The 26,143-nt window shown below is 41.8% G+C and overlaps 1 protein-coding gene across 2 annotated transcripts in view; it reads left to right on the forward strand.

The window, feature by feature from the left end:
* Positions 1–26,143, forward strand: part of LOC149123498 (uncharacterized) — a 132,704-nt gene that overhangs the window by 37,689 nt on the left and 68,872 nt on the right. The window lies entirely within an intron of this gene.

Genomic DNA, 26,143 nt, shown 5'->3' on the forward strand with positions numbered 1-26,143 from the left:
AAGATTTCAAACATGGGAAAAACATTCGTTTTAGATTGAAGCACTTGAACTTTGTCAGTTTTGTGTACTTCAACCTATTCAGTTCAGGAGAAGAGGGAAAATACAGAAAGGTTTGACTATGGGAGTTCAAGGGAGAATGAAATCTCGGGTGAAGGAACCAGAAAGCTCTTCATGGGGGAATGAACAGAGGGTGTGAGTGACTGAACAGAAGGTGGGGTATCATCAGTCGAGAGATGATCAAGAGGGTCAGCTTGACCGAGTCAAGAGCAGTGAGAACCCCTGGGGGTATCTTCCTGAAGGACCAGTAATCCGCTCAGTTGAATCCCAGATCTTTGAATGCCAGGCCAGTGGTAGGTGATATCATCCCTGATTATTTCTGAGCAGAAGGAAGGTTTAATTGGAAATTCCTGTATCAAGCACCTTACATCAGTTTGATAGTAGAAGAGTATACCCTACTTTATCCCATCTGCTTTCCTGTTCCTCTTGGCTGGTCTGCTAAACATTTTCTCACATTTACTGAGTCAGCCTCTGCCACCATGGGTATGTGCTAGGTTGTAGGTTATAAAGAAGTGAGAAAAATAACTACAGAGTATAAGAGGTTTATCCTGGTGCCCAACAAGCATGCTTCCCAAACTGGTGCCTTCCCAAACTGTTTTCTTCCTAATCACTTCCACGGTACTCTGTGGAATTGTGCTTTGGGAAGTGTCTGAGAGCTCCCTGGAGAAACAGAATCAATACCAGATATCTGTATTTGCTTCTGTATCTTTATGTGTTCACAAAAAATATTTGTAATTAGATATTAGTTCACATCATTATGGAGGCCGAGAGGTCCCACAACTTGCTGTCTGCAAACTGGAGACCCGGAAAAGTGAGTTGCGTGTAGTCTGAAAGTGAGAGAGCTGGAGAGCAAGGGTGTGGACTCCAGTCTGGGTTTGAAGGTCTGAGCACCAGGAGCACCAAGAGCGGGTGAAGAGTAACGTTTCAGCTCAAGCAGTGGCAGAGACCAAGTTCAACCTTCTTCTATCTTTTGGTCTACTCAGGCCTTCAGTGAATTGGATGATGCTCACCCATGCTGTGGAAAGCCATCCGCCTTCCTCTGTCTACAGATTCGAATGCAATCTCTTCCCAAAACACTTGCAGACACAGCCCCAAGTTTCATTGGGTGTCTGAGCATCCTATGGCCCAACCAAGTTGACACACAATTAACCATCACGGTGTGCAATGTGCTGCCAGGTTCCTAAGCCTCCAGAGAAGGCTTTATCTCTGGTTCTGAACCTATCACTGTGAAGAACCTTAAAAATCAAACCAAGATGGAGTGACTTAAGCTAACACTATTAAAAACAAGAAGTCACCTTTGCCCCAAATAAAATTAAAGTTTAAAAATTATAGCCCTAAACTTTTTCCCCCAAAGCTAAAATTAGGTGCAGCTATAAAAATAAGGGACCCTATGCTTAGCTAGCTGCGACACTTGTGCCTGGCTGTGCTAAGACCTAACCCAGTTTGTATGCCTCCTAATACTCAAATAACGGTGTGGGAAGCAGGATGCTGCTCTCCCTCCAGGGGAACGAAGGGAGTGAGACGTCGTCCCCCTCAGGGTGAACAAGATGACGCTGACAGGGAAAGGAACTGCTAAAGAAGTAAACAACAAAATGGTGACGAGGTGCATGCCTCCCATGTGATCCCGTAGCTGATTGGATAGAAGACGCATGCCCTTCACATGATCAGCTCGCGGATTGGACTGCTGTGTGCATGGACTCTATAGCGCTTTTGATTGGTCGCTGCGGGTATATAAACCGTGTGGCTTTGTATTGGGGGCGCTCTCTGGACTCCCGAGTTCAGGAGGCCCGTCTGCGCAGACGCCGAATAAATCCTCTTGCTTTTTGCATCAGCTGGTCTGGACTCTGAGTCTTTGGGGTGTGCCTCTCGACATGTTAGCATCTTCACTCAGAGGGTCTAACAACTGTTGCTTGGCTTGGTCTCTACAGACACTGACGATGTGTATCATGGAAAATGTGATAAACTAGAAATTCTCAGCCTGATGCCCTCATTAACTGTGACCCCACATCAGGGCTCTATTAAGTGTCTGAGACTCAGTTTTCTTATTCTTAAAATGGGTGCAGTGCTATTAGCCCTGTCTATGTTGTTGAGCTGTAGCAGGATCAAATGAACAAGGCATGGGTGTGTACGTCTTAACACACTTTTGTTGACTTACATTTACCACCTGAGGACTGTTGTGAAACTTAGCCTGCTGTGTTATTGCATTAAGAATACTGCTTCATGTGAAGACTTAAGGAATATCTAGTAAACTACCCAGGAAGGCTTAAATTTGCCTCTAGTGTCAGGCCCTTAGACCAAAAACCAAAACCAAAACAAAAAATTAAACATTTAAATCAAAGCTAGCCAAAGCTTAGCCCTGAAACCGAAGATAAGACTTTAGTGATAAGGCCACTGCAGCTATTTCTCCCTACATTAAATTTGCTAAAAGCAATTTCCTGTTTTTAACCCAAGTAGACAGCCCTGGTCCCCAAGGGGTTCATTAGCTTGGTGTTCCATGGGCAGTCCTTTCCTCTTATTTGTTGGCAGCACAAAGGCACGGGAGCAGATGGGGAAGGCTCAGCCTCACCTTTGTTGTTAATGCTCACAATCTTATTAAAGGCTAAAGAAATACATGACCAGCGAACGCCTTATTTTACTGAAAACTGATTTCCCAGCATCACATCAAATATTTACCTTGCCCTAAGCTACCAGTAATTACAAGCTGATATTGTTCAGGCTCAAACAAACACAGGGTAATGAATTTCTGCTAATTATTAGGCACTGTTGAAAAATGTGACTTGCCCACTCCCAGAGTTATCCTGGGCAACTCATCTTCCTGCATAAGGGAAAACTTCAATTGATAGGAATATATTCAGGGCTGTCAGAAAGCACTTCGGTGGTGTCAACCCAAAGTAATTACCAATGTGTCTGGGAAAGTGATTAAAATGGCTTAAAATTAAGATTTTGGTTTGCCATAGTTATTTCTATGCAAATATGCCACATTTTTCAACCAGCATGGGTGTCTTAATTAAAAACAGGCTAAAGTTTTAGAATAACAAGAGATTTTTAAAATCCACCAGACTTCACACTGCAAAAAATAATGATTCCAATCTTGGCTGCAAATGAAAGTAATCTGTATCTTTGTGGTGGATCTTACTGGTGTTTTTTAAAAGTTACATCATTGACTGTTAGTGAATCATGCATTTCCTGATGGAATACACAAATATTTCAGACACACTGCTTTACTTCGCAGGTCTTGTATTCAAAGGCAATAGAGAAGTGAGCATGGTCTGCTCCTCCGAGAGAGGCTGATAATGGCATTTTAGTTTTTTCCCTACAGCTGGCACCAGCAAGGACCTTCTGGAAGTGACTCTTTTCACTCCCAGTGCTATCCTGGGATCTCATCAACTTGGAGGGAGGAAAAGAGAGAGGAAGGAAGAGGAGAGTCCAGAAACCAGCAGTGGTCCCAGACCTCAACCCAGCTTGAGGCTTTCCTGCTTTCTTTGCAGTCAATATTTCTTGCTTCTGTTTCCCTTAACTCTAAAGCAATCATACCTGTGTGTCCAGAGGTGTTTCAGGGAAACTTTAATACTCTGTAATTCCTTTAGGTCCTACCTGAGAAATTAATGGTAAAGCACAGAGTTTTAAAGTGGTCACAAGCCCAATAGGTAGCTTTTCTCATTCTGTTTGCCCTGCTCTTTTTTTTTTTTTCAGACATTCTGTGTTCTAGGTCGATCCTCCCTGTGGCCATCTTAGCTCTTTTAGTTCGTACCTTCAAGTTCAAATGTCACATCAGTAGCATCTATGTTACATCAGAATGTCTTTAGTGGCCCAGTCCAAGAATGGAGCAAGGAGAAAATTCTGAGTTGTTGCCGGGTCAGAGCAGCTTGCACAAGTGAGAGGCCCAGAGGGAAGCATTTCGGACTTCAGTGTTCCCTCCTCCCTCTGTGTGTGCTCCCTGGGCAAATGAAGAGATTCCCAAGGCTTCTGCTGTCCTATCCATATACCAATCCCTTCCAAAACCACTGCTCCAGTCCCAAATGCTCTTGCAAGGGTCAGCTGCCACCTCAGTGTCAGAGCCTGTCTAAACCTGCGTCTCTTCCCTACCCTTGCCTTCCTCGGGACGGTCATCTAAATGCTCATATTATTAATCTTGATTATGGGGCCACCGATCAGCAAGCTGCCAGAGCCAGAAACTAGAACACTACTCTGATGTCTTCACTTCTCTTACTACCCTTTCTCCAATTTCTGCTGTTCTTGCTCCCAGTGCCATCTCCATTCTGTCCACCCTCCCATCCCCTTGCCCCAACCCCAACTGGTACTCATTTATACCTGTGTTTTACTATGTCTTACATGAGTGAATATGAATAGTCTCTTAAGTATTCCGCCAGAACAAGCTTCTTCCAGTCCCTTCAACACTCCTTACCATTGATCCACGGCCCTCTAGCCTCTTGCATGAGTAAGATTCTTCCAGTTATTTGTTGTCTACAGATAAAATTCCAACTTTTAGCCACAAGGCAGTGGGCACCAAATTTTGTTCTCTCTGGCCCCAGCACCCATTCATTCCTCTAACATCAGTAGCACCATTATGAATTCTCTCTATATTTAAAATTGAATTCATAGTGGAATCTGGGACAAAAGTAAAACTGAGGGTCAGAGAGATTAAATAATTTGTTCTAGGTAACCAGGTAGGTAACTAATTTGTCTATGGTGAAATTGCTAATATCAGAATTTATGCTAGGGATGTTTGAGTTCAATCAGTAAAGTTCCTCTTTCCTGCCTGTGTTTCAGATAAATTAAGAACAACAATGAAAAAAAAAAAAAAAGGAATAGCAAATGGAGGTCAAGCAATCCCCTTGACTGCCCATGAAAGAAATGTTAGAGTACCTGGCTAGGTGTGGGAGCCAGAAAGGCCCCATGACTGAGCCCCCAAGTTGGTTAGAATGCGGCTGGAAGACTGTGTTTGAGGGCAATCAGCAGAGTGCCCAGTGGATCCCTTGAGAGGGCAGTGCAGAGCTGAGGCGACCATGCCCTGTTACATTTTCCCGACTTTTCCAATCAGATCTATCATTCCAGCTCCCCAGAGACAGAGTGAGCAGAGGCTCAGAGAGAGCCCAATAATTACACTTCCGAGTCCCATTCCCAAAGGCAGAATAATGAGGAATGAAGAAGCAGTTCTCCAACAGCTTCCTTGACCTAGCACCAGCTCTTAATATTCATCACTTTCTGTTCCCCTACATTGTTCTACATCTGCTTCTCTTCCTTTCCTGCCAACGAATATCTCGACACATGTTGGTTGGGCGGCTCTGAGTTCGTCCCAGCTGCCTGGTGTATGTGTGTGTGTGTGTGTGTGTGTGTGTGTATTTGCTGGGAGAAGTGTTGCAAGGTTGTCAAAAGCACAGGGGAAGTGTTGGGGAGACCGCTATGTCCCATGACTCTGCACTTCGTCAGCTACTTAATTTTTATGAGCATTAGCTTCTTTCTAATGTAGTAATAAAGGGTTAATAATGAGACAGCACAGTCCCATGAGAATCAACTTAAACAAATGCTAATATTAATATGGCTGTCAGTCATTGTGAACACCTCTCAATTTCCAATTATCTCTGTGCTGCAGGGTAACATTGTATTATTAAAAGTATGGTGGTCTCATTGTTCATGCAGTGTGGTTGTCTTCTCAGGAATTTAAACAATTTAAGGGAATAAGGCAAACTCACTGTCTGAGAGACTTGGGGATAAAAAGATGAATGTGAGCTCAGAGTCCATCAAAGAAGACATCTGTGCAAACATAACTCAGTGCATTTGTAGATGCGTGCAGGGGACAGGTACAGGTGTTATGTGGGAGAGGACACACAAGGGAATATGTTGAAATGCAGGGGAATGTGTGCTCCAGCTCTGAGATTCCAGAAACGCAATAAAAAATGAATAATTTAAGCTAATTTAATATTTAATTTTTGCTTTTCTTAATTAAAAAATTTAAAACAATCTAAATTTTTTAGAATATTTGTTTTTGAGTCAGAGTTATAGAGATGGAGGGAGAGACAGAGAGATCTTTCATTCCCTACTTTACTTCCTAGATGGCTGCCATGGCCGGTGTTGGGTCAGGGTGAAGCCAGGAGGAGCCAGGAGTTCCTTCCAGGTCTCCCATATGGGTGGCAGGGGCCCAAGTACCCAGGCCATCCTCTGTGGTTTTTCCCAAGGCATTAGTAGGGAGATGGATCAGAAGCGGAGCAGCCGGGACTTGAACTAGCACCCATATGGGATGCTGGCACTGCAGGTGGTGGCTTTACCTACTATAGCACAATGCCAGCCCTAACAATTTAAATTTTCAATATGACATAAGAATTTGATACATTTTTCATTAATGTAATAATTGTACATATTTATGAAGTACAGTGTGATATTTCAAGAAATTTACAGAGAGTTTACTAATCAAATCTTGGTAATTAGTATTTCTATCTCCTTATCATTTATGTTTGGAGCCTTTGCCCTGCTCTCTGCTAGTTCTAACTAAAATACATAATAGGTTGTTGGCAACTCTAGTCAGCACATGGTGCTGGGGAGCACTGGATGGTATTCCTTTTATCTAACTGTGTTTTGATACCTTCATGAGCATTCCTCTAATTTTTTCCCCACTCATCCCAATTCCTAGTAATCACTATTTAAAACTGATGAACATTTTTAAGTTGCCATGTATGTGAGAGAACATTCGATGTTTGTCTTTCTGTGTCTGACTTGTTTTGCTTAACGGAACTTCCTCCAGGGAGATCCATTTTGCCACAGATGACAGAATTTCATTCTTCTTCCTGACTGAATGATATTCCATTGTGTATATATACCACATTTCTTTATCCATTGATCCATTGATGGACACCTAGGTTGATGCCATCCCTTGTCTATTAGGAGTAATGCTGCAATAAGCAGGGATGCAGGTATCCCCTTGATAGGCTGACTTCAGTGTTTAGATTTATACCCAGAAATGGGATAGCTGGATCGTATGGTAGACACATTTTTAGAAATGTTTTCATGTATATTTTGAAGAACCCCCAACTGTTCTCTATAACGACCATACTAATTTACATCTCCACAAGCAGTATATGAATTCCCTTTTCTTTATATCCTCAGCGTTTATTTTTTGCTTTTTTGATAATAGCTGTTCTGACTGGATGAGATGGTATCTCATTTTAGTTTTCATTTGCATTACCCAGATGGCTAGTGAAGTAGACTATTTTTCATAAACTTGTTGGACATTTGTATTTCTTCTTTTGAGAATTGTGTATTGAGATCATTTGTCTTTTTAAATTGGATTATTTGTTTTGCTGTTGTTAAATTTTAAGAACATTTAATTTATTTATTTGAGAGGAAGAAGAGAGAGAGAGAGAGCAAGCGAGCAAACCTGCTGGTTTATTCCCCCAAAGCCCACAAAGTTTGCGATTGGGTTGGGGCCAAAGCTGGAAGTCTCTCTTGCAGGTGGCTGGAACCTAATTTCTTGAGTCATCACCATTGCGTCCCAGAGTCTGCATTTGCAGGAAGCTGAAGTTAGCAGCCAGGGCTAGAAATGGAACTCAGGTACTCAGATGTGGGACATGGGTGTCTCAACTGCTAAACCTCTTGACACTTGGAACTATGTTGGGGAGAGGTACTGTAGGCCTCAAGTGGATGAGTGCCCACAGCAGGGTGGTAGGATGCCTAGCACGTGGTCAGTCAGGGGATGGGAATGCTAGTTATCAGCAGTAATGGCAGCGGGTTTGATGCTGGCAAGTTTTGGCCTCATAGAGGTATTAGTTGTCAGCGAGCTGGTGGTGTTTGTAAGGAGCATGTAGCTTAGAAAGCACACTGTCTGGCCTAGTAGCAGTTCAGGGTGATTCTGTGCTGGCTGCAACTGTGGGAGGCATACCCGGTGGAATGTGAAGCCTCCAGGCAGCAGTGATGTGGGGAGCCGGTAGAACAGGGCATACTCCCTTGGGCCTCGTGGTGGGTTGGCTGATCCTAGCTGTGGCTGAAGGGGCATCTGTAGCTTAGAGCTCCAGTCTTTCAGGCCCAGCAACAGCATGGCCAATGTTTGGCCAGCAGGTACAGCTCAGCCTCAATAAGTCAACACACTGTAGCAGCTTGGACTATGGAGGCTGACAGGTAGCTCCCCTGATAGGACTCCAAGCCTGATGCATAGGTGGCACTCTCTTGTTGCTAAGCTGTTGGGCATCTGCAGCAGTGAGCCCGCTGCGACGTTCCGGTTCACCTTCATTCTTGCTGTGGGGATTCTCCACTGCAGGAACCTGGGTTCCGGCTTGCTCCTGTGCTGCAGTCCACTGTCTCGGACGCTGTCCCAGGTCTCCATGTCCTACCCACCCTTTGCATGGTTCTCGTACCACGTGCTTTAAAATGCAGAGATTTGTTTGTTTTTCTGGTTCTTCTTGGTGGAGAAGGAAGCAAGCACTGAGCACTTCTGTTGGCTGCCTTGCTAGTCCTGAGACTGTCAATAATGTCAGTTTCCCAGATGTTACTATGTCGAATCCTCCAATGACCCTATACGGGAAACACTACCTATTGAACCCACGTGCAAAACAAGGCTCAGAGAAGTTAAAACGTGCTTAGACTCACAGGCCTAATGAAAGGACATTGAATGCAGGCCAGTGTGACTTGTAAATCTCGTAGTGTTCAGTACGGGGCTCTACCACCACCTCTCTAATCAGTGCTGGGGAGTCATCAGGCCCCAAGTGGCTGACTCATGCCCATGGGACTGATTTAGGCACCCGAAGGCCAATTTACTAATTTACAATGAGAAAGAACTTCACAGGAGCAAAATGAGCCTGTGATTGGGTCCATGTGAACAGACCGTCTCCCTGTCTCTTACCAAATCAGTAAGTAGGTCAAAATCAGATGGATTTAGTTCATCTCTGGAAAAATCCCTGTAGCAGCACCACCCAGGAAGTGCTCCTCCTCCAGAGGCAGCACTCACTTGGGCCATGTTCTCCAAGCACTCTGCACAGGGCTCTCTAGTTGACGCCAGCAACTGCTCTTCTTCCTCTTCCTTTTTTTGGTAATTTTTTAAATAAAACAAAAATTAAACAGACACATAAGCATTGTATGTATTTACATCACTGTGTGATGTTGTGATACACTTATACATTGTGTGAGGTCCAATCAGGATGAATATATTCTATCTTTTTAAAAGAGACTTACTTATTTTCAAACTCAGAGTTACAGAAGACAGAGGGAGAGAAAGAGAGAGATTTTCCATCTTTTAGTTAACTTCCCAGAGAGCTGCAATGGCTAGCACTGAGCCAGGCTGAAGCCAGGAGCTAGGAGCTTCATCTAGGTCTCCCATATGGGTGGCAGGGGCTCAAACACTTGCGTCATCTTCCACTTATTTTCCCAGGTCATTGGCAGGAAGCTGGATCAGAAGTGGAGCAGCGGGGACATGAACCAGAGCCCATAAGGGATGATGGTATCACAGTGGTGGCTTTATTAGCTATGCCACAATGTCGGTCCCAAATATATCCTTTTCTTTTTCTTTTTTTTTTTTTTTGACAGGCAGAGTGGACAGTGAGAGAGAGAGAGACAGAGAGAAAGGTCTTCCTTTGCCGTTGGTTCACCCTCCAATGGCTGCCGCGGCTGGCGCACCGCACTGATCCCATGGCAGGAGCCAGGTACTTCTCCTGGTCTCCCATGGGGTGCAGGGCCCAAGGACTTGGGCCATCCTCCACTGCACTCCTAGGCCACAGCAGAGAGCTGGCCTGGAAGAGGGGCAGCTGGGACAGAATCCGACGCCCCGACCGGGACTAGAACCCGGTGTGCCGGCGCTGCAAGGTGGAGGATTAGCCTAGTGAGCTGTGGCGCTGGCTTATTTTTCTTAAAAATAGATAAATATACGGTGTATTAATATCCATAGTCACTCTACTGTACAACACAACCCTAGAGTACTTGCTTTTATCTATTGCTTAGCACCTGTTAAAATTAACCTTTCCCCTCTCTCCTTCCCTACTTCCTTCATCAGCCTCTGGTAACCACTGCCCTTCCATGTCCATTAGGCAGGTCTGAACGCTGGTTTTTTTCTTTCTCGATTCTGATGTTCCACAGCTTTCACATAATGGTAACTTTGCCTTAGGTTACTCTCCAATTATTTATTTTGAAGATTATGGCAGATTACTTTTCTCACTAGAGGTTGATTTCATAGTTTCAATCTCAGAGGGAGATTTTATTTTTCTATTTCTAAGTTCTTGGGGTTAGCTTTCTGTAGATGTCCAGTATTAATGAGATTAGTAAACAAAATGTAAATACAGTTATACAGAACACACATATATTGTAATAGTGATATCCTATAAATATTAGTTATACTTTGACAAACTATGTGAATGAAGACACACATAAAAAATCTCAAACATTTATTGAACTTCTATTATCACACGTAACTTAGCCAATATGTGGTGGCATAGCTCTACTAAAGGTTTAGAGCTTGAGTTTTTTCTGATTGCCAGGTGACCACACTATACTGATGGTAAATTATTTTGATTATTATCCCTGACTTCTACCATGTCTTGGACACTGTTCTGAGTGCTTTCACATAGTGAGTCATTTGGATCTCCAAACACTAAATTCTATTTTCTCCTATTGATGGCTAAAGCTCTGGTATTTTTCAAAGTTCAGCATCTCAAAATCTGCAGTACTTGAAGATCCAAAGTCAGGGAATTTGATGGTTAAGATTTTGTGTCGGTTTGACTGGGCTGAGCAATGCTCACCTAAGGTAGAGTGAGTAACACATTGTTTCTAGCTGTGTCTGTGAGGATGTTTCTAGATGAGATTAACATTTGAATTGGTGAACTGAGTAAAGCAGATGGCCTTCCCCAATGTAAGTAGGCATTAGCCAGTCTGTGGAGTGGCCAGAGAAAACAAAAAACCAGAGGGAACACAGATTCTCTATTACCTGAGCTGATGTATCCATCTTCTTATGCCCTGAACCCCAGAATCCCTGCTTCTTGGGCTTTTGGACTCACATGAAGACTTATTCACGTCATCAGCCCCCTGATTCTCAGGCCTTCAGACTTGGGACTGAATCATACCATTGGCATCTTGTTAATCCACTTTGCACATAGCATATTGTGGAACTTCTCAGTCTCCATAATCATGTAGACAATCCTGATCATCAATCTCCTCTTCTATATGTCTGTACACATGAGCAAACTCAATGGTTTCAGTTTCTCTGGAGGATTGTAACCCAGGGATAAATGTGTGTATGCTTGTGTGTAAATGCATGCATGCGTGTGTATGCATGTTTATGAGAGTATAAATACATAGGTTTAAATGCAGGCTAAAGCTTGAGGAGCCCTCCAGAGAGACTCACCTCTCTTATTACAGCAAGAAAACTTTGGTGTATTCTATTTTATATGGTAACCACTTCTCAATTCCAAATACTTGAGGGACTGAGAACTCACCTGGAGATCCATTAAGAAGCATTTTTTTTACATCTAGACCAACCTCTCTTGCTAAATTCTTTTATTCAAAGTGCATTCAAAATATATAGTGGAATTTACATTTTGGGCTCTAAGCTCTGGAAAACAAGATTGACATTTGGTTGCACAAGAATTTTCCCTGTCAATTTACAATGCAAAACCTGTCATCTAACTTAAATACAGTATTCAAAACAAGCAATCAGACTGTTAGAGACAGTAGGGATGGGCTGCACCATGGGTTGGAATTGCTTGACAGCTTCCTAATTTTCTCTGGAGACAAAACAGCCTTTCTGCCAGCAAGAAAGTTTCCATTGGGAAGGTAATAGACATGGCCGTATTTCAAATTGTAGTTGATAGAGTCATTTTTCTTGAGCTGAATTTAAGGGTATACATTTGTTGATTGAAATTATCCTCCTTCCCATATTATTTGAATTAAATGATTAGCTTTTTCAAAGAACATGGGACAGATGCAGCATAGGAAACTCAGAAATCACAGTGTGGTGGAAACAATGTCATTTCAAACTGATATGTGAGCTAGTCAGGCACAGACCTACTCTTCCTCAATAGTTTGCCGAGTGGAGGAGGGAGAACCAGGGGAAATGACTCAAGATGTGCTTTTCAACACTCCAATTATTTTTACAGTAACTTATAAAGAGAATAAATGAACACTGAGGAAAATGAAAATAATGAAGGTGTGTAATGTACAACACAAAGTGACTTCTACTCCATTCTTATGTCTTCACTGATGAGTGTAACCATTGTTAATGGTTTGATGAAGATTATTCCAGTTCATTTCTGCAAACTTAGAAATATATGTGAGTGTTTTTAGTATGTATGTATTTATGCATGCATATTTTATTTCTTTGAAAAGGAATCATTCTATAAAATATATTTAGCTTATTCTCATTTCTATGAAATATATTACAAACATACATGAGATGATTTTCAAGCAACTGGACACCAGACAAGAAGTCACAGGTTACAGAGAGAAAGGAAATAGATGAGATGAATTCTGTGATTGCTTTAGCTTATTGCCTTTGGTGTTTATTCAAATCTTTAGCTCACCTGCTGTGTTAGAGATATGCATATAAATATGAAAGATGCTAGGAAGTATAGGAGAATCATTTTATTATATTGAGTAGAGAAGGCCTTTTGTAGTATGGCATGAAAAGCAGAATCATTAAAAGTTGGTTTAAAATTTTTATAGAGTGAAATATTTTACAAGAAACAGAACAGAATAAGATTTCAAGACAATATTTGTAAAACTTTTTTAGAAATAAGAGACTTACAATTAAATACTCTAACATCTCTCTTTCAGAACTTGACAGATGAAATGAATTAGAAAGAAATGAGCTATTATAGGATTGAAATGATCCAATAATACATTTTCATACACTTGAGGTATGTATTCAGTTAATTAGGGATAAACATTCTCTTCAAATATCCATGAAGTTTTGATGTTGTCCATGAGAATGATAATTATGATAATAATTATTGTGATAAGTAATATATATTGAAGCACCCAGGCCAGGCACTGGGTGAAACCCATTACATGTGTTGTCTATTCTGCACAAACTGAAGTGAATATTATTAATATTCACATTTTACAGATAAGGTTAAAGAGACCAAATAAACAATAAATAAAATAAATTCTACATAGCAGCATAATTTTCCTTTCTGTATAACAAAATATCAATTACATTGGAAATGCTCCATTTTTTCTCTTTTTAGGAACTCTCTGAAAATCTGGTGTTTCAATGTCTTTCCATATTCTTTAGCAAATTATTATTTCCTTATGACTACCCTTTTGCTTAGAATTTTCTGTTCTAAAATTTCTTGAGTCATTTTGGACATCTATGACTTTATTTTGTGTAAAATGAGGTTCTAATATTTCTTAGCCAATTCCATTCCATAAATAATTACCCAATAGTAGAGGGAGCCTACTGTGTGCAGCCTCTGTTATCCAGTGTCCAGAAAAATGCATATATCTCACCTCTAAATGCTTCAATACTTAAATCTGAGTTCTTTTCCCTTGGTTTCATGGTGTTAAACATCATATAAGATGTATTGATGCTCTCAAATCTTTATCTCCAGTCTGAACTTACATATAAAATATCTACTTGGTACTCATTTTCGACACTTGGGTATCTTACAGGTGTTTCATATTTAACACATCCCAAGCGGGAATATGTGATTCCCAATTCCTTGGCCCCACACCTTTCTGCTCCATCCTGCTCATGTCTTCATCTGAATAAATGAGACATCATCCATCCAGGTGCTCTACCAAAACATCTAGTGGTTAACTTTGATTCTTTTCTCTCCTCATGCTCCATGGTCAATTCAGGATAACCAAATACAGCCCTATTTTTTCCTGTTGTCACTGTCCAGGTGTTGTCTGGACCTGTTTGAAGTGTAGTTAGTAATAGCTTCTTGTTGTTCTCTTGGCTTCTACTCTCTTGCTCCATTATCCATTCTATACCAAGTAGCCAGAGTAGTGATTGTAATGTTGTTCCAGTCACTCTTTTTCTAAAAGGCTTTCAGTGACTTCTGTTGAATTTTGAATAACACAGGAATTGCTTCCTCTGGCCACAGAGATCCTGTAGGTTGTGGCTTCTGCCTACTCCTCCGTCTTTATTCCTTGTGCCCACTCCACTTGTGTGCATCTTTATGTTTTGGCGGTGCTGGCTAGCTTTCTGTTCTCAAACCCTCTGGGCTCATTCCAGGCTCTCCACCTTTGTGCTTGAGGTGGCAGCTGCTGGAACTTGTTTCCCCTGGCCCTTGTTCTGCTCCACTCCTGTTCATCGTTCATGTCTTGGTTCAAACATCTCCTCTTCAGGGGAGTCTTCTCCACCACCCTATTTAAAATAGGGTTATTATTCCCAATTATTCGACTTCAAGGAATCCCGTTTTTTTTTTTTTTTTTGAAACACTTACCTTAATTTGAAAATTTTTCTTCTTTGTTTATTTGCTTTTTTAAAAAAAGGATTTAGTTATTTGAAAGGCAGAGTTACACAGAGAAGGAAGGAGAGACAGAAAGAGAGATCTTTTGTCTGTTGGTTCACTCCCCCAGTGGTTGCAATAGTTGGGGCTAGGCCAGGCCGAAGCTAGGAGCCAGAAGCTTCTTCAGGTCTCCCACATGGGTGCAGAGGCCCAAGCACTTGGGCCTGCCTTTACTGCTTTCTCAGGCACTTTGGTAGGGAACTGAATCAAAAGTGGAGCAGCCGATGATATCGGAAAGGACCCCCTAAAATATATATCAAAATGTGGCCCCTAAAGTTCCCCAGTTCTGGGATGCCACATATGCTATTGAAATTTGTGGTGCCATATGATATCACCATATGCTTATTAATAAGTACCCAATATTAATAAGCCTAAGAGGGTTCTTGCCTAATATTTAGAGAAGAATTCTAAATACCGGCATAAATAAATGAGGCAGCTTGGTACATTTTAGGCTTTTATTTAGTGCGAAAGATGCATAGGAGAGTGAGAGCTTTATCTAAGAGAGAGGGGTAAATCTGGGTTCATACCAAGCACCAGGACCCAGCCACATGCAGGAGCATCTAGGCCTGAAGGCCACCCGCCCTGGAGGTGCAGGGCTACAGCTAGCCTCCTCCTGGCTAGAGGCCAGGACAAAGAAGAGGAGAAGGGCGGGACACACCTTGTCCCAGGCTTTTAACCCACTTCCAAAGGGGAGTGGTTAATTAATCTGATTGGCTGGTGGGCACTCAGGTGTGGCCAGGTAGGGGCATGCGGTCACACAGGGGCGTGGTAAAGGTGTGGTCTTCTAGCTCACAAACCTAATCTATTTTAACCTGTATGCCTGCCTACTTCATCCCGCCACCCCCCACTCCATCCCTTAATCCTAAGGGGAGTTGATGGATGTCAAATCATCTTTTCTGGAACTGCTTCCTGCTTATGAGGGGTGTAGTGCAGGCCCTGCCTATCCAGGGTCTGGAAGTCTCTGTCTATGCCTGCCTACTTCACTGGGGCGTGAACTGGTACCTGTATGGGATGTTGGCATTGCAGGTGGTAGTTTAACCTGCTATGCAACAACACTGGGCCATGTGTACTTATTTTGAAAATTTGATTTCTATTTTAGTAAAAATGTACACAAAGTTTAAAAAGCTGAGTAATAGGGGCTGGCACTGTGGTGCAGTGGGTTAAAACACTGGCCTCCAGCATGGTCACCCCATCTAGGCACTGGTTGGAGTCCTGGCTGCTCTACTTCTGATCAAGCTCTCTGCTAATGCACCTGGGAAAGCAGTGGAGGATGGCCCAAATGCTTGTGCCCCTGCACTCATGTGGGAGATCTGGAAGAAGCTCCTGGCTTTGGATTGGCTCAACTCCAGCTGTTGCAGCCATCTGGGAAGTGAACCAGGGGATGGACATCCACTTTCTCTCTATCCTGCCGTTGTAGTGGTATAAAGTATTTTGTTAGGATGGACCAAGTGCTTGTGCCCCTGCACCCACATGGGAGACCAGGAAGAGGCACTTGGCTCCTGGCTTCGGATTGGTGCAGCGCTGGCCGTAGCTGCCATTTGGGGAGTGAACCAATAGAAGGAAGACATTTCTCTCTCTCTCTCTCTCTCTCACTGTCTATAACTTTACCTCTCAAATAAATAAATAAGTAAAGTATTTTGTTTACGTCAATGCTCAGTGTTTCCATCATGATTTGTAACTGTTGCTCATAAGCACTATTCAGAATCTGGACTCCCTTTGTTATACATCTATGCTCTTTGATTTTTTCTTTTGTTTTATTTCCAGATTTGGCCTCCAAATTTCTGAAAGAACTGCAAGTATTCTCTCAATAGAGGCACACACAACAAGCGGTCTTTTAACTCCATTTCTTTTTTCAAGGTTGGTGCAGTCTATGCTGGACCCCTCACCTTCCTGTCCCAGTGTGTGTTGCCTGTTGGTTGTGATTCTATGTGACTTTTCCTGTCATTCTGGAAATTTCCTTTAAGTCTTTCCCATGTTGAAATCCTTTTTTTTTTAATTTCAAATTCCACTGCCATTTTTATGGCTTAGTCCTTTTTTTTGGGTAATGCATGTCTTTTAGTACCTTCTTAAGAGGAGTGCATGAAAGGTATCATTTATTTACTTGTCCTGAAATGTTACACGTTGCACAGTGTGTATAACTAGTGCCATGCTTGATAGTTTAGCTAGGTATAATCTTCTAGATCATAAGTACTTTTCTTTAGAACTTTGAAGTTACTGAGTTCCAGCAGTGCTATTGAAGTTCTGCCACACAGATTCCTGGTGAATAAATCCTTTTCTTTCCTCATGTTTTAAAACTTTATCATGTTCCTTGAAGAAAGTCTTTTTCACAATTTGCATGGGACATCTGATGAGGTTTTTCAATATGGTAACTTAAATTGTTTAGTTCTTGAAATGTTTCTATATCAAACAATTTTGCTTCTGCTGTTCTCTCTGCTTGCTCTCTCTAGAGATGTCCTTGATTGATTCACTAATTTATCTTTTATAATCTATTTTCCATCTCTTCATCATTTGTTTTACCTTCTGGGAGAATTCTCCAATGTTGCTTTCAAATCTTTAAAAATTTTAAATGTTGGCTGTCTTGTAATTTCCAAGACATACTTTCTTGTTCTTTAATATTTCTTTTATATAGTGACTTGTTCTGTTAGTGGGTGCAGTAACTTCTCTTTTTTCTCTGAAATTATGCATTATAGTTTTTTTTCTGTCCCCTGAATTGCTTTAACTTTTTTCTATCTTTTCCTGTTTGCTTATTTCATGTCTCTTACAATAGATGATTTCCTTAAATATTGTGATTTTTTGTGTGTTTATGTCTAAGATTTCTGTATTATTATCTTATGGGTGAGGCATTAAAAACCCAATTGGTAGATAGGCCTTCATGGGTGGAGTTGCTAATTGGTAGATAACTGGGATTCTGGATTATTTTGTTGGATGATTGGCTAATGTCAACATCTGTTTTTTTTCTATTGATGTAATCATTTTTCCAGAAAGTAATCGTCCAGTCTTTGTATGTGGTGGCTGAACCCAGCTGCCATGGCCTTGGGGTGATGTGAGGCAGGGATACATGAATCTCACTGCTCAGTATTCCTGCAGCTGCTCTGTCCCTGTTTGCAATGTGGCACCTCCACTCCACTCCATGGCCCATTCCTGAGTTCAGATCCTCTCTTTCAGCCTCTGCAGAGGGTGAACCCTCTGTTTCCTGGCAGGAAGCGGGGTAGGGGGGGATACAAGGTTAGGGAGTGGAATCTAGAGATGGCAGTCTCACTGCTTATTTTTTCCTTAATGAATTCAAGAATATATTGGTATTCAGAACCATACTGTCCATGTGGAGTCATCAGATGACTATTCAAATGTTTACAAATTACTCAGAGCTCAATGGAATCATTATTAATTCTTTTTATTTAACCTTCTGAAATGTAGTGCTCAGAGTCACCATTTGTGAGATCCAAGAGATTTTATTGAAATCAACTTGATTACTTACACTTATTGAATGCAATTTTTTTGAAAAATTTATTTGAGAATCCCATCAGCACACCTTAAAAAGTTCATGGAAAGTGGAATTAAAAGGTAAGTATATTGTAGTGCAAAAATGTTAAATCCATTCATAGATTTTTTTCATAATATGCATTTCCATGAACTTTTTGAATTATTCTTTTTAAAATTTATGTAAATGGAACAAACTTCATGCATTTCATATATAGTTTTTTTTTTTTTTTTGACAGGCAGAGTGGACAGTGAGAGAGAGAGAGACAGAGAGAAAGGTCTTCCTTTGCCGTTGGTTCACCCTCCAATGGCCGCCGCGGCCGGCGCGCTGCGGCCGGCGCACCGCGCTGATCCGATGGCAGGAGCCAGGAGCCAGGTGCTTTTCCTGGTCTCCCATGGGGTGCAGGGCCCAAGCACCTGGGCCATCCTCCACTGCACTCCCTGGCCACAGCAGAGGGCTGGCCTAGAAGAGGGGCAACCGGGACAGAATCCGGTGCCCCGACCGGGACTAGAACCCGGTGTGCCGGTGCCGCAAGGTGGAGGATTAGCCTAGTGAGCCGCGGTGCCGGCTTCATATATAGTTTTAAGAGCATAATTATACTTCCCACCATATCCTTCCTCTCTTCCTCACTGCCATCTTCCCTCTTACTTTTCTTATTTTTCTTTTAATTTTTACAATGACATAGTAATTTCAATTTTATTTATAATCACAAGCTTAACCCTCCATTAAATAAAGAATTCAACAAGCAATAAATAGAAAAGCCACTGTTCCACAAGAATGTAGACAAGGGTTATAAATAATAATCAAATCTCAAAATGTCAATTTCATTCATATACATTACAATTTTTTTACTCTGTGTATTAGTCACCAGAAAGTAGGGAAAACATGATTTTTGTCTTTTGGGGACTGGCTTATCTCATTAAGCATAATGGTATCTAGTTGTATCCATTTTGTTGTAAACAAAAGGATTTCATTCATTTTTATGGCTGAATAGTATTCCATCATGTATTTATACCACAATTTCTTTGTCTAGTCATCAGTTGATGGACATCTGGATTGATTCCATAGGCTAGATATCATAAACACCTGGCTTACAAAAAAAGTTATTTCTTATATTTCTTCATGCTACGAAGTCCAAGATCAAGATGCCAGCAGTTTCAATATCTGGTGAAGATCTCCAGGTTCATAGCTGTCTATCTTCTAACCATTTGCTCACACTATAAGGAATTCTTTTGGGAGTCTTTTATTAATTTATTTTAATTTTTAATTAGTTTTCAACAGATTCAATCATAATAAAGGATGGGAGAGAGGAAGAGAACATCATTATGCAAATAGGGATGATTTGACTTCCTCTTTTCCAACTTGTATCTCTTTGATTTCTTTTTCTTGTCTAATGGCTCTGGCTATAACTCCCAGAAATATATTGAATAGCAATGGTGAAAGTGGGCATCCTTGTCTGGTTCTGGATCTTAGTGCATATGCTTCCAGCTTTTCCCCATTCAATACAAAACTCTCTGTGGGTTTGTCATACATTGCCTTGATTGTGTTAAGATTTATACCTTCTGTACCCAATTTGCTTAAGGTCTTATTTTTATCATGAAAGGATGTTGCATTTTATCAAATGCTTTCCCTGCATCTATTGAGACAACCATATGGTTTTTATTCTTAGATTTGTTAATGCGATGTATCACATTTATTGATTTGCATATGTTGAACCATCTCTGCATGCCAGGGATAAATCTTGCTTGGTCTGGGTGAATGATCTTTTTTATGTGTTGTTGGATTTGATTAGCTAGTATTTTGCATCTGTGTTCATCAGGGATATTGGTCTATAATCCTTTCTTTGTTGTGTCTTTTTCTGTTTTTGGAATTAGGTGATGATTGCCTCACAGAAGGAGTTTGGAAGGATTCCCTCCTTTTCAATTGTTTTGAGTAGTTTGAGAAGAATTGGAATTCGTTCTTTAAAAGTTTGGTAGAATTCAGCAGTGAAGCCATTTGGCCCTTGGCTTTTCTTTTTTGGGAGGGTCTTTATTACTGAGTCAATCACTGCCTTGATTATTGGTCTGTTTAGGTTTTCTACGTCTTCATGACTCAATTTTGGTAGAGTGTTTATGTCCAGAAATCCATCATTTCTTCTAGATTTTCCCACATTTTTGGCATGTATCTCACTGCTTCTTAAACTTCTGATCCATTTATCATTTTCAGTCCTTTCCTTGAGACCAACCTTCAGAAATGCTCTGTGTCTCCATCCTGAGCCTTTCTGGGACTCTGAGACTTGTTTCTTACCAGCTTTCATATTGTAAGCAGTTGGGCTCCAGATTTCTCAGCGCTGCTATATAAGTTACCAATTGTATTCCATATTCGAAATTCAAAATTTTTTCGTTAACTTCTTTAGGGTTATTCCTGTTCTGTTCTCTTTGTCCCTGCTCTTTAATACCTTTTTAGTCATTGGCAATTATTTTACTTGGATTTCGGCTAAAGTGGTTTATATAAGGACCTTTATTCAATTCACCATGTTTAACCAGCTTCTTGATTTTTCTTTTTGCTTATTGTCTGTCCCAGACACTTACTTCCTAACATATAAATATATGGAGAGCAGGCAAGGCCTTTATGATGTACAATACCAGGTACAGAGTATTGGCTTAAAAACTATTAGTTGATTAATGGATAAAGGAATTTCATAGGTGTGGTAACTGTGACTTAAATAAATGTTTATTGAAATACAATTTATATACCATATAATTTACCTATTAAAGTATCAATGGTTCATTGGTTTTTAGTATATACAGTCATGCAACCATCACCATGATCAAGATTAGAACATTTTCATTGGCCCCAAAAGAAAACATCCAGATTCTCTTACATTCATACGTGTTATATTATCTGTCATTCTTATTACCTGTTTTTGTGGATATAGAGTGGTATCTCTTTGTGGAGCCTTGTGACTTTTAATCCGAACAAATAAATACTTGCTGGATAGATAGTATACTTTTTTTGACAGGCAGAGTTAGACAGTGAGAGAAAGAGAGAGAGAGAGGGGGAGAGAGAGAGAGAGGTCTTCCTTTTTCCATTGGTTCACCCCCCAAGTGGCTGCTATTGCTGGCGCGTTGCGGCCTGCGTGCTGCGCTGATCCAAAGCCAGGAGCCAGGTGCTTCCTCCTGGTCTCTCATGGGGTGCAGGGCCCAAGCACTTGGGCCATCCTCCACTGCACTCCCAGGCCACAGCAGAGAGCTGGAGTGGAAGAGGAGCAACCGGGACAAACTGGCGCCCCAATCAGGACTAGAACCCGGGGTACCGGCGCAGCAGGCAGAGGATTAGCCTAGTGAGCCGTGCATTGGCCAGCTAGTACACTTTTTAAAAGATTATCTATCTATCTATCTATCACCTATCATCAGTTTAAGACAAAGTACACACAGAGAGAGGGAGAGACAGAGAGAGTGTATGTGTGAGAGACAGATGGAGAGAGAGAGAAATCTTTTCATCTACCTGTTTACTTCCCAAATGACTTCCTACAGGGTTGGAAAACACATGGCACTGGTGCTGGGACTTCTTGTACTCTTTCCAGATTTTGCTTGGTTACCTTGTCTTCTTCTGCTTTTCTTTCATTCATAGCTAAGTACAGTCTTTGTCATGACTGAGAAGTGTGAGCGGTGATTGTGAAATATCTGTATTAAACATACTGGGAAGCTCCTACTTCTGAAGTGAAATGAGACATGATGAGTCCCTGAGAGTGCTCGGGTTCTCACCAGAACGACCTTTACATGTTTCTGTCTGATAGCTCTTTCTTCCTCTTCCTGGGTCAGTAGTCATTGCTACTATCTTAGTGTTGAGAGTGTATCTGACCTCATTCTCATTGTCTTTGTCCACCCTCCTCACACTTCTGTAGCTTCTTGGTGCCAAGAAGCTCTCAATTTGGTGATACCCAGCATATCATAGTTGAAAACTTACTAAAACTTCTTTTCTTTTTTGTTTTTAAAGATTTATTTATTTATTTCAAAGAGTTACAGAGAGAGGAGAGGCAGAGAGAGAGAGAGAGAGAGGTCTTCCATCCGATGGTTCACTCCCTAATTGGCCACAACAGCTTGAGCTGTGCCTATCTGAAGCTAGGAGTCAGGAGCTTCCTCAAGGTCTCTCACGCGGGTGCAGGGGCCCAAGGACTTGGGTCATCCTCCACTGCCTTCTCAGGCGATAGCAGAGAGCTGGATCGGAAGTGGAGCAGCTGGGTCTTGAATTGGCGCCCATATGGAATGCTGGTGCTTCAGGCCAGGGTGTTAACCTGCTGTGCCACAGCACCGGTCCCAAAAAACTGCTTTTCTTTAAGCACAAACATTTATGAAAACTAAAAGCAGAAATCTTTGGAATGGATTGCTCTGTTATTCTCTGTGAGTTATTAATTATAAGGATTGCAAAAATATTGCTTCTTGCTATATTTTCTGTAATATCCATAGAATCACATTTTTACCATAATTTAAATATATTTCTATGAGTTATCTTGGCATAAACTCATCATTTCTAAAATTTTTTTTGAGCAATGTAGTTCACATTCTAGCCCATTGATGTACACAGATTTTGAATACAACTTGGTAATAAAATGCAGACACCCTAAAGCTGACCTATGGGGAATAGTGAAGGTTTAGTAGGAAGAGAAGCCCATCTTCCAGTGCCTCTGGTCCATTAGCATGAAAGGTTGAAGGCACACCTGTGTAGCAAATTCCACTCTGAAGCTGCTGTTATATAGTGGAAAGAACATTTGTCAAAAGGGAAGTGACATTGGGTGGGTCAGCAATGCTCTTGGAATCTCATCTTCCTCAATTTCAGTGAAAGAAGTGGCTGTGGTGACTTCAAGGAACTCTTCTAGCTGTAGCAGGCTATGGGTATACAAAAGCCAGAAATCACTGTGTTAGCTTGTGGTTGTTCACTCCAAATTTAAGATCTTTTGTTTTAATAATTGATTCTTCATTCCTCAAACGGACTCAAAAAACAGCACCGAAGGTAAAATCTGACTCCAGCTGAACTGAGGTCATCCCCACTACAGTCAGTTGAGCTGTGGGAGATTTTCCATTTCTCCAACCTAAGTGCCTCCCCTAGCTTTATCCTTGAAGCCACTGGACTGCTGATCACAGTCATTAAGTTTGAGTGTATAATTCACCCAGTCTGCTCTTCTGTAACAAACAGCATCATAGAAGTCAGTATCTCTTTCCCATGGATGGACTGACTACATTGATAGGTTTGCTTCATCTAGGAGAGGGTCTGTTACAGATGCTAACTGAATAAATCATAAGCTTGTAGCTACAGACTTGGGTTTGTGGAAGAGCAAGTTGCTCTGTATGGAATAAGGTTATGGGCTGTCAGTCTTCCTCTGCTCCAGCCGATGTTTCTAGGACCTGTAGGAAACTTTTCGTTTTTAACACTGTGACCTCTGTATCAGGGACCCATGGGATCTTTTTAGCTGAATTCTCTTTTCCTCTGTTGGATGGCTAAGAGGATTAGAATTAAGGAGGTTTTGTGTGCTGCAGCTGTGTTTTGTTAAGCCGCTAATTGTACTCCACTTCTTCCCTGAGGAAGTTCCTGGACTTTGGCTTGGCAGGTGACAGCTAATTTGTCAAAGTGTTTGGATGCTTCATGTAAACATGACTAAAGTTCTGTCTATACACAGATAACATTTCTTGAAACAGAGGCATTCAGTCAAAACCTAAGCTGTTTTGAGAAATGCTTGTTAGTGACCATCTGCATTTTGGTTCTTTGACCAAGTCTAACTATTTCTGTACAGCAGCCCAAAGTAGCATTTTTGAATTTTCACAGATGGTTGTTTTGGGGATGTTTTAATTTCTAGAGTGTTTTAGCTTTGGGCATTTAAAAAAAAAGTCAAGGCACTATGGTATTTTTATCTTGACTATCAAGCTCCTTAACTATCAAGTCACAGAGGAATTTGGGAGACCAGGCCATAAACGTGGCCCTATCCTGAACTCTGTGGAGCCTCCAACCACAGGGGCAGGTTCAAGTTCCATGGTCCTGGTTTGTTTAAACAGAGTTGTTTCCTACGCTTCTCCAGGTGAACTGCTCAGCCTTGATCCTCCCATGCAGCCTCTGTAGCCCTCAACCCAAGCCCTGGGTCTGCTGGTCTCGCTGCAGCACCTTCCACAGGGATGAACACAATTAGTCTCTCTAGTGACCTCCAGCATTGCTTTGTGTGTCCTGAAGATCTCAGACCAAAGACACCTTTTGGGGCTTCTAAATGGAATAGGTGTGGATTTGGTTGCTTGGTCTCTGTGTTTGTTCATAGGCCTGCGGTCACGCTATATCTTTTCTGGTGCACATCTGCTTTTCCACAACTGAAAATCTAATTTCAGTCTATTTAGCTTTTTCTAAAGAGCTGATCTGTGTTTTGGATGACAGATGCCCACAAAATAAATTCTTATTTCTTTCCACTGTCCCTTCCTAAGTGATGGATTGATTCCTAACTGCTTCCTAGAATGGCAGTGAGATACTTATGGGACCAGAGGAGCGTTCTTTCTTAAAAGAAAACAGTAAAGAATATGAGAATGAAGATTTTCTACCTACATATGTGTGTGTGTGTGCATGCAAACACACACACACACACATACACACATTGGGATTGGGAAGTGTTATGGTTTGAATATGGTTTGCGCCCCTAGGTTTCATGTGCTGGGGGCTTGTTCCCTTACGTAGTTGTACTGAAGAGGTTGTAGGATCTTAGAGAGGTGGAACCTCTAAAAGGTGAGACCTTCTGGGAGGTAGTTAGGTCACAGGGATGCCAGCTCAGAAGGGATTAATGTAGCTTTCTTAGGACTCTGGCTACTTCCCGAGAAAGTGAGTTATAAAAAAGAGCAAGCCTGGTCCTTGAATCTCTCTGGCCTCCTGTCTACACTCCCACCATCATGGTGCCATTCACCATGAAGCTCTTACCAGAGCTGGACAGATGACAGCTCCCTGCTTTTGAACTCCCAAAGTTGTAAGCTAACGAATCCTCTTTTTTTCCAAAGATTTACTTATTTATTTGAAAGGCAGAGTTACAGGGAGGCAGAAGCAGAGGCAGAGAGAGAGAGAGAGAGAGAGAGAGAGAGAGAGAGAGGTTTTCCATCCTCTGGTTCACTCCCCAAATGGCCACAACAGCTGGAGCTGGGCCAATCTGCAGCCAGGAGCCAGGAGCTTCCTCCAGATCTCCCATGCGAGTGCAGGGGCCCAAGGACTTGGGCCATCTTCTACTGTTTTCCCAGGCCACAACATAGAGCTGCATCAGAAGTGGAACAGTCAGGACTAGAACTGGTGCTCATGTGGGATGCCTGCTATGCCACAGCGCTGGCCCCTAAATTATCTTCTTTATGCTATAAAGCAATCAGCCCCAGGTATTTTGTTATAGCAACAGAAAACTGGTACAGAGCTAATGCAGCACTATTATTCCTATTTTACAAGGAAGAAAACTTAGGACCATAGAAATTGTGAATTGCTCACATTCACACAGCAAGTCTACATTCAATTGATTTCTGTCTGACTCCAGATCAGTGAGTGTAACTAATGTGCTCAGGACCTGGGAATCCGTTGAGTTCCTAAGACGCCGAGAGCTTTCTTTTCCTCATGGGTTGAATATGACTTTCCACAAGAGAGTGTGAATGGTGAGGGTAGTGGATGGCTGGGGATACAGGCTTCTCCTTCTCATCTCCAAATTCCATTGATCTCTGCTTATGGACAATCTCCTGACACTTCCTGCCATCACTCTAATTTCTCTCTCTCTCTTTTTATTATTTATTTGAAAGAGAGAGAGAGAGACAGACACAGAGAGGTTTACATCCGCTGGGTCACTCCCCAGATGGCCGCAATGTCTGGAGCTGGGCTGATCCGAAGCCAGGAGCTTCCTCTGGGTCTCCCACATGGGTGCAGGGGCCCAAGGACTTGCTGCCATCTTCTACTGCTTTCCCAGGCCATAACAGAGAGCTGGATTGGAAGAGGAGCATCTGGGACTAGAATCAACACCCATATGGGATGTCGGCGCTTCAGGCCAGGGCTTTAACTTGCTGTGCCACAGCGCCACCCTCCTCCCTTTTTAAATTATTTATTTAAAAGACAGAGTTACAGAGAAAGTGAGACAGAGAGATAATTTCTTTATTGCTCTGTTTATTGTACTTTGAAATTATCACTAATTAGGCTGGCGCTGCGGCTCACT

Source organism: Oryctolagus cuniculus, chromosome 11 (genome assembly GCF_051225735.1).
Source record: "Oryctolagus cuniculus isolate XC-2025 breed Fujian yellow rabbit chromosome 11, ASM5122573v1, whole genome shotgun sequence".
In the NCBI taxonomy this organism is placed as follows: Eukaryota; Metazoa; Chordata; class Mammalia; order Lagomorpha; family Leporidae; genus Oryctolagus; species Oryctolagus cuniculus.